This window comes from Crinia signifera, chromosome 1 (assembly GCF_055691185.1).
Source record: "Crinia signifera chromosome 1, ASM5569118v1, whole genome shotgun sequence".
Taxonomy (NCBI): domain Eukaryota; kingdom Metazoa; phylum Chordata; class Amphibia; order Anura; family Myobatrachidae; genus Crinia; species Crinia signifera.
The window spans coordinates 384484814-384497409 of NC_139217.1; positions in this window are offsets into that span (position 1 = coordinate 384484814).

Below are 12596 nucleotides of genomic sequence, written 5' to 3' on the forward strand. Positions count from 1 at the left end.
TATTGGTTCTAGATTTGACATCGGTATAGCTACGTGACATTCAAAAAATATCTACATCATAGGGATCATAGATAGAAAAAAAACCCTATAAGCTCCAAATGACAAACCCAGTATACCCATACCAGAATACCCATACTTACCCTGTGGATCTAACTTACCTTGTGGATTTAACATATGAGTCCAATAATAAAAATACACCTATGAAGATATTCATTCCACCTAGCCCAGTGATCAATAGGGTACCACAGTCAGGAAGTCACTGATATCCAAACTAAACATATGTAGTGATACCTATTCCTCCAAAAAATATAATACTATACTAGGAGGTTACAGACATGAGGACACAATGACATGATAACCACACCGATACTTACCTGAATGATGGGCCCAATATATGGTAATACTGCAATTCACCCAAGGACAGATGTCCCAATATTCTCTTTTTACATGATTTATTTATTTATTTATTTATGTCACTTTGAAATCATCACCAGATCATCACACTATGATTTTTTAATCATAATGGTCATCATTTCTCACTTACTATAATTATGAAAAATCTATATCTAAAACTTCTAACATACACCCATAATAATTATATATAACACTCAATATCTACCTCAATGTCAAACCAAAAAGAATATTATTTAATTTTAAAAGAAGTAGAATAACAGGACAGGATAATCTTCAAGTATTGCCAGACATATATACAAGATCCCTATAAAAGTCTTGCTGCTGGATATACCATAAAAATTCAGGACAATATCCTGAACCCCTTTTTAGAGAGACATTAATTAAAACTTAAAAATAAAACCAAATAAAAATCTAATCAATAAGAAATATGTACATATGATAAAATACATATACAATATGCAGGAACTAATAGGAGAATGGGAATCTGTATAATAATCGGACAAGATTGAAATGTACACATATAAAAACCCATATCTATGATAAACATAATAAGAAACCTGATGCTCTGCAAACCAATTGCCCCCTATACATCATACAAGGGCCAGGGTGGGAGCATGAATATGTATACTAGTATACAAGTATCAATAACCTATAAGCCGGGACATTGGATACCGACACCCTAAACGATAGAATGTTAATAAATAATACAAGACAACAATTGGTCAAAATATGAGATACCTTGAGGTTTTCTAAATGCAATCTTTACATATATGAATCATCGCTATTATTAGGGAATACAGATGCCGGGGTAGGGAATCTGATGGAACTATAATACCAATTACCGGGTTTAACAGACCAAAGCCTGGCCATTGGATAGCCCCATCACATGGTACCAGTTGTCATTACCCACGTGACCATCGGAATAGGTCACATGGGCATGTAAACAGGAAGCGCTACTACTAGATGTCAGTAGTAAGCGCTGGCCGGATGACGCGGGACGCCGGTCACGTGACGCGGGACGCCGGTCACGTGACGCCGGTCACGTGACGCGGGACGCCGGTCACGTGACGCGGGACGTCGGCCGCGCAGGGGGATTGCATCACCCACACAGGGGAATGCAATTGAAACTAATGACACTATCAAGCCCGCGATAGGCGGATATTAACACATGATCACCATACTGTATTTTGATTGGCCTGGAGATATCGATAAATAGGGTTAGAGCAAGGCTATCTGGTTGGCCTTGACAAAGCTTGTAAACAGCGAAACGTTGCATTGCGTTGGCACCTTGCATGTCCCAGGAATGTCTGTTAGCCTGAACTGAATATATTAGAAATGTTGTGCTAGATAATGACTTATCATTTTTAAAGGGATAGTATTAAACTACACCCTGTGAAAGTTTGGTAGTAAAGTGTAACTATTAGATATCAGTGAGATAGTGCAATAAGATCTCCACAGTAATCTTATTATAACCCATTTATGGGAACTAAATGTGCCCTATAATAAATGGGAACCTTGACTAATATTAAATTCTGACCATTAGAGGGCGCCAAGAGACTGCATAAGATCTATGAGATAACATCATTCAGCGTCCTATCTCACTGTAGATCACTGTTAAAAAGCCTTTACCACCTGTGTCCCAACAGCATATTATATATAAAAAACTGTTATATAGTGACACCAGGACGGACCAATTAGTAAAACTTTCCAATAGCCAAATCATTTCCTTCAGGGCGTCATAGAACAGACATCTTTCTGGGACAGTCATATGTGTGGATTTTAAAACACAAACACTCTTTCTTCCTAAAAACACACTATATGTATTTGTGTATGTATTGTATGTCATTTTAACCTCTTAAATTTCAGCTGTTTATGAATTTTTCCCTCAAATTTGTGAAATAGGGAATATTAAAAGCAAAATTAATAAAAGTTACATTTTAAAATACCTTTTCAGTGCGTTCCCCCAGACAGCCTTTTTCTTCTTCTGCCTTGAAATATGTACCCATTGCTGTAGGGAACAGCACCCCCGTATCTGATAAAAATCTAGGGTCTACCTAACCTGTTAAAACCAGGGAATAATTGAACTAATAGGTTGTGCGAGCATGCACCAACTCCGTATGGAGTAACCCCCCTTTTCTGTGAGATTTGAGAGGACACCTACTTTGTACCCCCCTTTGGCCTGCTCCTGTGTCATGTGACGTCGAGAGCCTGTATACCAGCATCAGTCATGATAGAGGTATACAGGCTACACAGTACTTCCTCAATATGGGAGTACATTCAGAATTTAATGAATTCCTGATCAACCTGCTCGATTTTATCCTGACCAAAAATTTCTTCGTGTGCCAAGAATCCCACTACCTCCAGGTTAGGGGTACAGCTATGGGGACCGCGTGTGCCCCCACATATGCTAACCTCTAACTGGGGTGGTGGGAGAAGGAAATGGTTTTTCACGAATCAATGGACCAGTACACCCAAAACATCATAATGTACTTTAGATACATCGATGATGTTCTTTTTCTATGGGAGGGCAGTCAATCTGAGCACAAGGAATTTATATCCCATCTGAATTGTAACGATCTCAACCTCAGATTAACATCAGAGATGAGCCAGAGGGAGATAAGTTTCCTAGATCTTAAAATCATGATCGATGATGAGGGAAATATCTCCACTGACATCTTCAGAAAAAAGACTGCCACTAATAGCATACTGCATTCGGGAAGTTCTCATTTACCATCTACCATCAAAGCCATCCCTAAAGGAGAACTAATGAGAACCAAAAGAAATGTCTCCAACCCCGAAACCTTCCACTTAAGGGAAAAAGAACTTCAGTCGCGCTTCAGACGAAGAGGTTACAGCAAAAGGCTGATAAAACGCGCGGCGGACCAAGTGAAAACCATTTCACGAGAGGATCTCCTGAAACCAAAAATCAGGAATGATAAAGTAGAGCCCATACGCTTTATAGGCACATTTAATATACACTGGAGGGATATCAACAATATTCTCCAGAAACACTGGGAAGTACTCAGAACTGATCAAGACCTCAATGAGATATTACCAACAAGGGTTCAAACCAGCTGGAGAAGGTCCAAAAATATAAAGGATCATCTGGTTCAAAGCCATTTACATAGAATTTGTGAACCCAAATTCAACAGAAAGGGTTCAAAGAGCTGTGGCCATTGTAAAGCGTGCAGGTATATGATCCCCAAACAGGAATTCTATGATAAACATACTAGGAAATGGAAAATAGAGAGTCTAATCACCTGCACTACGGTGGGCACGGTTTACCACATGGAATGTCCCTGCGGGAAGATATATATAGGGAAAACCTCAAGACCCTTAAAAGTCTGCATCCTAGAGCATGTGGGAACAATCCGAAATGCTCAAAAAGATTCCTTAAAATTTAAAACCTTGACATCCGTGGCCAAACACTTTTTAAGACATCACAGAGGAGATCCAAGTGGCCTAAAAGTATATGGAATGCGACATATACAATTAGGGATAAGAGGAGGGGACCTGGACAAATTACTCCTGCAATTTGAAACGAAAATGATCTTTTTAATGGACAGCATGTTCCCGAAAGGGTTAAATGAAACTAACAGCTATGCACCATATCTATGAAGTATATGAAAAAACTCTATCTGCCAATCCTACCTTCTATGACTGCAGGGCACATCTTTCAAATAAACATTGCCCTAAAGACAAGAAAGCATTTATAGATACTTACCTCCCTAAAACATCGCCCAGGCCACAAAAGTACGATTACCCCCACCATATGTCAACTACAGAAGGACATATTGGTCCTAGATTTGACATCGGTATAGCTACGTGACATTCAAAAAATATCTACATCATAGGGATCATAGATAGAAAAAAACCCCTATAAGCTCCAAATGACATACCCGGTATACCCATACCAGAATACCCATACTTACCCTGTGGATCTAACTTACCTTGTGGATTTAACATATGAGTCCAATAATAAAAATACACCTATGAAGATATGCATTCCACCTAGTCCAGTGATCAATAGGGTACCACAGTCAGGAAGTCACTGATATCCAAACTAAACATATGTAGTGATACCTATTCCTCCAAAAAATATAATACTATACTAGGAGGTTACAGACATGAGGACACAATGACATGATAACCACACCGATACTTACCTGAATGATGGGCCCAATATATGGTAATACTGCAATTCACCCAAGGACAGATGTCCCAATATTCTCTTTTTACATGATTTATTTATTTATTTATTTATGTCACTTTGAAATCATCACCAGATCATCACACTATGATTTTTTAATCATAATGGTCATCATTTCTCACTTACTATAATTATGAAAAATCTATATCCAAAACTTCTAACATACACCCATGATAATTATATATAACACTCAATATCTACCTCAATGTCAAACCAAAAAGAATATTATTTAATTTTAAAAGAAGTAGAATAACAGGACAGGATAATCTTCAAGTATTGCCAGACATATATACAAGATCCCTATAAAAGTCTTGCTGCTGGATATACCATAAAAATTCAGGACAATATCCTGAACCCCTTTTTAAGAGGGACATTAATTAAAACTTAAAAATAAAACCAAATAAAAATCTAATCAATAAGAAATATGTACATATGATAAAATACATATACAATATGCAGGAACTAATAGGAGAATGGGAATCTGTATAATAATCGGACAAGATTGAAATGTACACATATAAAAACCCATATCTATGATAAACATAATAAGAAACCTGATGCTCTGCAAACCAATTGCCCCCTATACATCATACAAGGGCCAGGGTGGGAGCATGAATATGTATACTAGTATACAAGTATCAATAACCTATAAGCCGGGACATTGGATACCGACACCCTAAACGATAGAATGTTAATAAATAATACAAGACAACAATTGGTCAAAATATGAGATACCTTGAGGTTTTCTAAATGCAATCTTTACATATATGAATCATCGCTATTATTAGGGAATACAGATGCCGGGGTAGGGAATCTGATGGAACTATAATACCAATTACCGGGTTTAACAGACCAAAGCCCGGCCATTGGATAGCCCCATCACATGGTACCAGTTGTCATTACCCACGTGACCATCGGAATAGGTCACATGGGCATGTAAACAGGAAGCGCTACTACTAGATGTCAGTAGTAAGCGCTGGCCAGATGACACGTGACGCGGGACGCCGGTCACGTGACGCGGGACGTCGGCCGCGCAGGGGGATTGCATCACCCACACAGGGGAATGCAATTGAAACTAATGACACTATCAAGCCCGCGATAGGCGGATATTAACACATGATCACCATACTGTATTTTGATTGGCCTGGAGATATCGATAAATAGGGTTAGAGCAAGGCTATCTGGTTGGCCTTGACAAAGCTGGTAAACAGCGAAACGTTGCGTTGCGTTGGCACCTTGCATGTCCCAGGAATGTCTGTTAGCCTGAACCGAATATATTAGAAATGTTGTGCTAGATAATGACTTATCATTTTTAAAGGGATAGTATTAAACTACACCCTGTGAAAGTTTGGTAGTAAAGTGTAACTATTAGATATCAGTGAGATAGTGCAATAAGATCTCCACAGTAATCTTATTATAACCCATTTATGGGAACTAAATGTGCCCTATAATAAATGGGAACCTTGACTAATATTAAATTCTGACCATTAGAGGGCGCCAAGAGACTGCATAAGCTCTATGAGATAACATCATTCAGCCTCCTATCTCACTGTAGATCACTGTTAAAAAGCCTTTACCACCTGTGTCCCAACAGCATATTATATATAAAAAACTGTTATATAGTGACACCAGGACGGACCAATTAGTAAAACTTTCCAATAGCCAAATCATTTCCTTCAGGGCGTCATAGAACAGACATCTTTCTGGGACAGTCATATGTGTGGATTTTAAAACACAAACACCCTTTCTTCCTAAAAACACACTATATGTATTTGTGTATGTATTGTATGTCATTTTAACCTCTTAAATTTCAGCTGTTTATGAATTTTTCCCTCAAATTTGTGAAATAGGGAATATTAAAAGCAAAATTAATAAAAGTTACATTTTAAAATACCTTTTCAGTGCGTTCCCCCAGACAGCCTTTTTCTTCTTCTGCCTTGAAATATGTACCCATTGCTGTAGGGAACAGCACCCCCGTATCTGATAAAAATCTGGGGTCTACCTAACCTGTTAAAACCAGGGAATAATTGAACTAATAGGTTGTGCGAGCATGCACCAACTCCGTATGGAGTAACGCCCCTTTTCTGTGAGATTTGAGAGGACACCTACTTTGTACCCCCCTTTGTCCTGCTCCTGCTATCCTCAATATACCTAAACCCCTACCTGATCACCTGGCGTTGGTGGGTTTGTGAATTGGAGATGGGGGATGGGTTTTCCCATCCTTGCGGGTTGCAGCCTGCCCACCTCTGTGTGCCCGGGGCTCGGCTGGCTTACAACCCAGCTCCAGATGGAGTGTTGCTGCTCTGGTCCCTGCCCTGCAGGTGGGGCTCTGCTGCGGAACCTGCTTCCTCGCCTCTGCCTGATGTAGCTTACAGGACTGCTCATTGGAGTGCATGTGGCTGGAGCGCCTTTGGTTGCCATCTTGTGGAGATGGGGAGCGTGAGTCTTCTCATCACCGCTGGAGGCTGTGGATCCTATCGAAATGGCTGCTTGATTTTCACCTCCTGTTGAGTACCCTGGCTACAGAAGGTTGCTGGTCCTTGCTGTTTGAGGCCTGGGGCTTTGCATAAATAGGAGGCGTTACTCTATTAAGAAAGACACGTATTTAGGCCCACCTTGCAATTATTTAGGGCTATACTCACTTGTCTTTACCCAGCTTAACTTTGCTATGTGACACCTAATATGTATTGATCACAAAGCGGTCATGCTTAGGGGGTTCTATGTGATGTCCTGTCACTGACTGCTCTGCCCTTGTACATGATTTAGTTTCTCCTTTTCTTAACCTTAACTGCATTCATTATGCCTAAACCATGCAAATCTACGCCCCAGGCGAACCCTTCTACATTTATCTCTAAAATGCACTCCACTTCCCAAAAACAAGGTTCAGTGGCTTGTTTAGCCAACATCTGATGACGATATTGAGGAGCCAACTGCTACACTGAAAGACAGCATTGCTTCTATTCTTGCTCAAAAGAAGTCCCTTAAAAAAGCTTTTCACTTGGAAATACAGAAGCCTCCTGGACTTCAAAAGAGATTACAGACCTGGGTTCTCACACCCAAGTAGTTGTACAAACATTGGATGAAGTTGTCCAATACCAACAAACACTGGGACAGTCTGTGTCCGACATGCAAGCAGACCTCTACCTCCCCCAAAAACAACAAGAATAAATGGAGAACAGATCCAGGAGGAACAATTTACATATTAAAAATTTGCCTGAATCTGTGAACACTCTGCAAATTGTGGACATCTTAACACATTTCTTTCAACACTCCCAGACTTGAACAGCTCACTTTAGATAGAGCCCATTGAGCTTTGCATTCAAAACCCCCTGCTTCTGCTCCTCCTCGTGACGTGATACTAAGATGCCATTACTTCAAAACGTAGAAGCGGATTCTTGCCCTCTCACTAAACAGGGATAAATGCATGTTCGAGTCTTTCCAATCGGCAATATTTCAAGACCTTGCACCTGCAACACTTAAGAGACATTCAGACCTCAGAAGTTGCACCCAAGTTCTCAGAGATAACAACATTGAATAAAGATGGGGATTCCCATTCACCCTAATTGTCACCTGGGAAGGCCAACAACTGACAGCTAGATCCAAAGATGAAGCACTCCATCTGCTCTCCAAATTTAATCTCTCCCATCCGGAGGAGTCAAAGACCTCAAATTCTTCAACGACCAAGAAAGGCCAGGCATCTTCCCCTCTTCCACAACAAGCTCCACACCGTATATGGTTTACGGTTCCACCCAGTTCCTCATCTCCTTTATTTGACTCTTTTTATTTTTATTTATCTTAAGTAAATTTGTAAAGGTTACCTGTTATTGGTTTTAAATTGCGGTGTTAGGTTAAGTACTGTATTTCATCCCTTTATTGTGATGGGACTATTGTCTCTGTTATTTTTGATTTCTTCTGATAAGCTACCCTCTTGAGTATGGCCCGTGTGGGTCCAATTACACTAGGCCGATGTCAGTTCCTCAATCCCCAACAGGTCACTGTGACCCTAACTGAGCAGTTGTAAATTTGCCTCACTCCCTTCCCTATAATGGGTGCTCAAACTCATAGACTCTCGCCATTAGGGCTTAGAGTCCATGTTTATATTATTTATATTGTATTTTCTTTTCTCTTTGTCCTTCCTCCACTGTTTTTATTCTCTTTGTTTTCCCTTTGCTCTTTCTTTTCTTCACCCTCTCTCCCACTTCCTTTTCTTTCCACGAGGGCCCAACGGGCTAATGTCTAGGTTCTCTCCCAGCAGGCTTTTTATTTTACTTTACCCACCAACTGCATACCAGTAAACTTAATTACATGTAACGTTAAAAGTCTAAATAGTTCTCAAAAACGTACTAGGCTCTATATGTTTCTCCAACAGGTGAAGGGGGACATAGCTTAGGGGTACCTCTCACCCTAGTCTTTCCTTTAAAAAATTTCCCACTGTTATTCATGCCTGTGACGTATCTCTCACAAAAAACGAGGTGTAGTGATCTTTGTATCTTCACACCTACAACTAGAAGTGGAATCCACTGTAAAGGATAAAAGGTGTAGATTTCTTATTGTAAACGGCTCCTTGAACCTAGTCCCTGTGACACTAGTTAAAGTATATGTTCCCGATGTTAACCAGGCCTCTTTTTATACCATGCTGGATGCTAAAATTACCCATTATCAGGAAAGTAGCTGTAATTATGGCAGGGGACTTTAATACTGTTCTTCACCCAAAATTCGATCGTTCCCAACCCCTCCCTACATCTTTGAAGCCCTCCAACACCCGCAACACCAAAAGCCTACATCCATTACTCAAAACCATCTATTATTTGATTCTTGGCAGATACGGGACTCTTTAGCCAAAGACTATACATTTTTCTTCTACCTTCCCCATGGCAGCCATAACACTGTGATGTTCTCCTTCCCCCATCGATTTAGACAGGATAATTTTCTCTAGGACCACCCACCTTGGGGTATAATAGCCTTCTCCTCTGTGTTTTTTTTCCTGTCTCCGTTAGAGAAGGACAGAGTAGGTTGTTAATTTTGTTTTAAACAGGGTTACCTCTATCAGCATGGAAGCTGAATGGGGTGGCTCCCCAGGGAGAGGAAGATGCCAAGAATAGTTCAAACTAACCTTGTGCATTATGCCCACCTAGGAGCCTATCCATTAGGCAAAGAAATGCGGTAAAACGGACTGTAATGTACCTGATAAAATCCCTGGATGGCGTGGACGTCGGGGAAGCAGGAGGCGCTGTGTGGAGTGCCCGGACAAAGGAGTAAGCAGATCGAGTTGTAAGCCGAGTCTGCACGCTCAAACAGTACAGGCAGAAGGGGCGGAAGTTCATGCTGAGCGTCACTTCCGCCCAGAAACGCCAGAGGTGCGTGCAGAAAAATCTTCCCCGCGGAAACAAGGGGAAGCATTTTTAGTTCCACTCGGTCATCCTGAATAGGAAATATCAGCAGTGAAAGGGTTATGGCGCCCTATTTAAAAACGCTGAGGGAGATCAGCGTGTGTGGTACATTGAGGAACACTGGTTTGTGACTGCAGTTGCCATTATGGATGTGCCTTCTCCCCCTTAGCCGGATAATGCCCCTCTGAGGTAAGCCCTTTGGTTTTGGGCATTAGTTATATTATTTATAAGATACTTAGGGCCTTATTCTGGTTGGTGCGGCTGGGCCGTACACGTACGTTCCGGGGTTTTTAATGATCTGCGCATGCGTACCATCTCCAATGCGCAGGCGCGAACACTCCACAACGCTTACGGACGGGTCTCTCCGTGCGAAAAAACCTGTACGCGAGAGTACGGTCATTGGGGGTGGCATAGGGGCGTGTTGAGGGGAGCGGCCGAAATAATGAGGGAAAATGGGCGTAAACATGGGCGTACACGGGGGTGTGCACCAAAAATGAATGGTGCTCCTACCGCTCGATCGGCTACAGCACCGTTCATTTCGGACACAAAACAAGCGGCCGCCAACCGCCACCTCAGACCACCCCTACAGATACCGCATGACAGCGGACGCCTGGGTTTGCTAATTTACGCTGATTACTACTCAAACACATACACCTGAATGTAATAAGCAATGCTGCAGTCTATTAAGTCCAAACCATTATTTCACTACCTGCAAGCCACACACAGCACTGAAACACCTTGGAAGCTTATCTTTCTATACTTCTCGACATTTAAAGGTTTGTTTAATTTAACCCCTTCACGACATTTGACGTATATATATACGTCATGGCCGGGAAGTACTTCCCGACACATGACGTATATATACGTCATGACTTTAAACTGTCACTGCGTCTCGAGACGCAGTGACAGAGGGACGATGTCTGCTGTCCCTGACAGCAGACATGTCCCTGCATGCCCAGGGGGGGCTGCGATGTCGCCCCCCCCGTCGGCGATCGCTGTGATTGGCTGTTCAGTGTGAACAGCCATTCACAGCGTTTTCCTGTGTTACCAGCGAATCAGACGCTTGGTAACACAGGTGTCAATCACCGCCGGGCGTCAGGGGGCATGAGGGGGTCATCGGTGACGATGACACCTCACCCCACCCTCACCCCACCTGCCCCCAAGGCTGTGATTGGTCCGTGGGACCCACGGACCAATCACAGCCAAGGCGCGACATTTAAACTAACGGTGACTGCGCTGCAGACGCCATTCCGGTCTGGAGTAGCGTGCAGAGCGGTCACCGTGCCTATCTGCCGTGATACTGACCTGATCCTTGCTAATACTTACCTGATCCTTGCAAATACCTTACCTGATCACTTGATCACTGCTTGTAGCGTGCTGGACGCTTCCTGGATTTGACTTCCTGAGACTTCCTGCTGCTGCTGCAGTGTGATAGAGAGATAGAGAGATAGAGAGAGAGAGATAGAGAGAGATAGAGAGATAGTGACAGAGAGAGCTATATTTTGTGTCTGCTACCCCCCCTTTTTGGGGGTGCAGGGTTTTTTTATATATAAATAACTGTCGCTGCTGCTGCAGTGTCATAGTGATAGATAGTGATAGATAGTGAGAGATAGTGATAGATAGTAATAGATAGTGAGAGATAGAGAGATTTGTGTCTGCTACCCCCCCTTTTTTGGGGGTGCAGGTTTTTTTTTTATATATATAACTGTCAGTGCTGCTGCTGCAGTGTCATAGTGATAGATAGTGATAGATAGTGAGAGATAGAGAGATAGAGAGAGATAGTGACAGAGAGTGATAGAGAGTGTATATTTTGTGTCTGCTACCCCCCCTTTTTGGGGGTGCAGGTTTTTTTTTATACATATAACTGTCAGTGCTGCTGCTGCAGTGTGATAGATAGTGATAGATAGTGAGAGATAGTGAGAGATAGTGAGAGATAGAGAGAGATAGTGACAGAGAGTGATAGAGAGTGTATATTTTGTGTCTGCTACCCCCGCCTTTTGTGCTGATCACTATATCTGAGGTGATCAGCAACTTTTTGGGGGTGCAGAGGTTTTTTTTTTTTATATATACCTGTCAGTTGCTGCCAGTTGCACCAAAGGTTGTGCACCTGCTGCCCCTCACTGGTAATCAGTGTCGCATCACTGATCACCTTTTTTTTTTTTTTTGTGGGTGCTGTGTGGTCTTTTTTTAATTTTTTTTTTACACACACTGTGATTTTGTGGGTGTCCTGTGGCCACTGTGCGCTGATCAGTGACGTACATCACTGATCAGCTTTTTCGGCACAGGGTTGATCTATTTTTTTTTTTTTTTGATCAAATTCCTGTTGCCTTTGAGCGCTGTTCAGTGACAGACGTTACTGACCAACATCTGTGCTCAATTTTTGGCGCAGGACCTTTTTTTTTGTTTTTTTAACCCCTTCAATTTTTTTTTTTTTAACCCCTTCAATTTTTTTTTTTTTTAACCCCTTCATTTTTTTTTTTTTGTATAAAGTATTTTTTTTGTTCTGCACTACATACACACAACACACTACATACCCCCCGGGTTGAAATAAAGTTTGTACCCCCCCCTACACTATACACGTG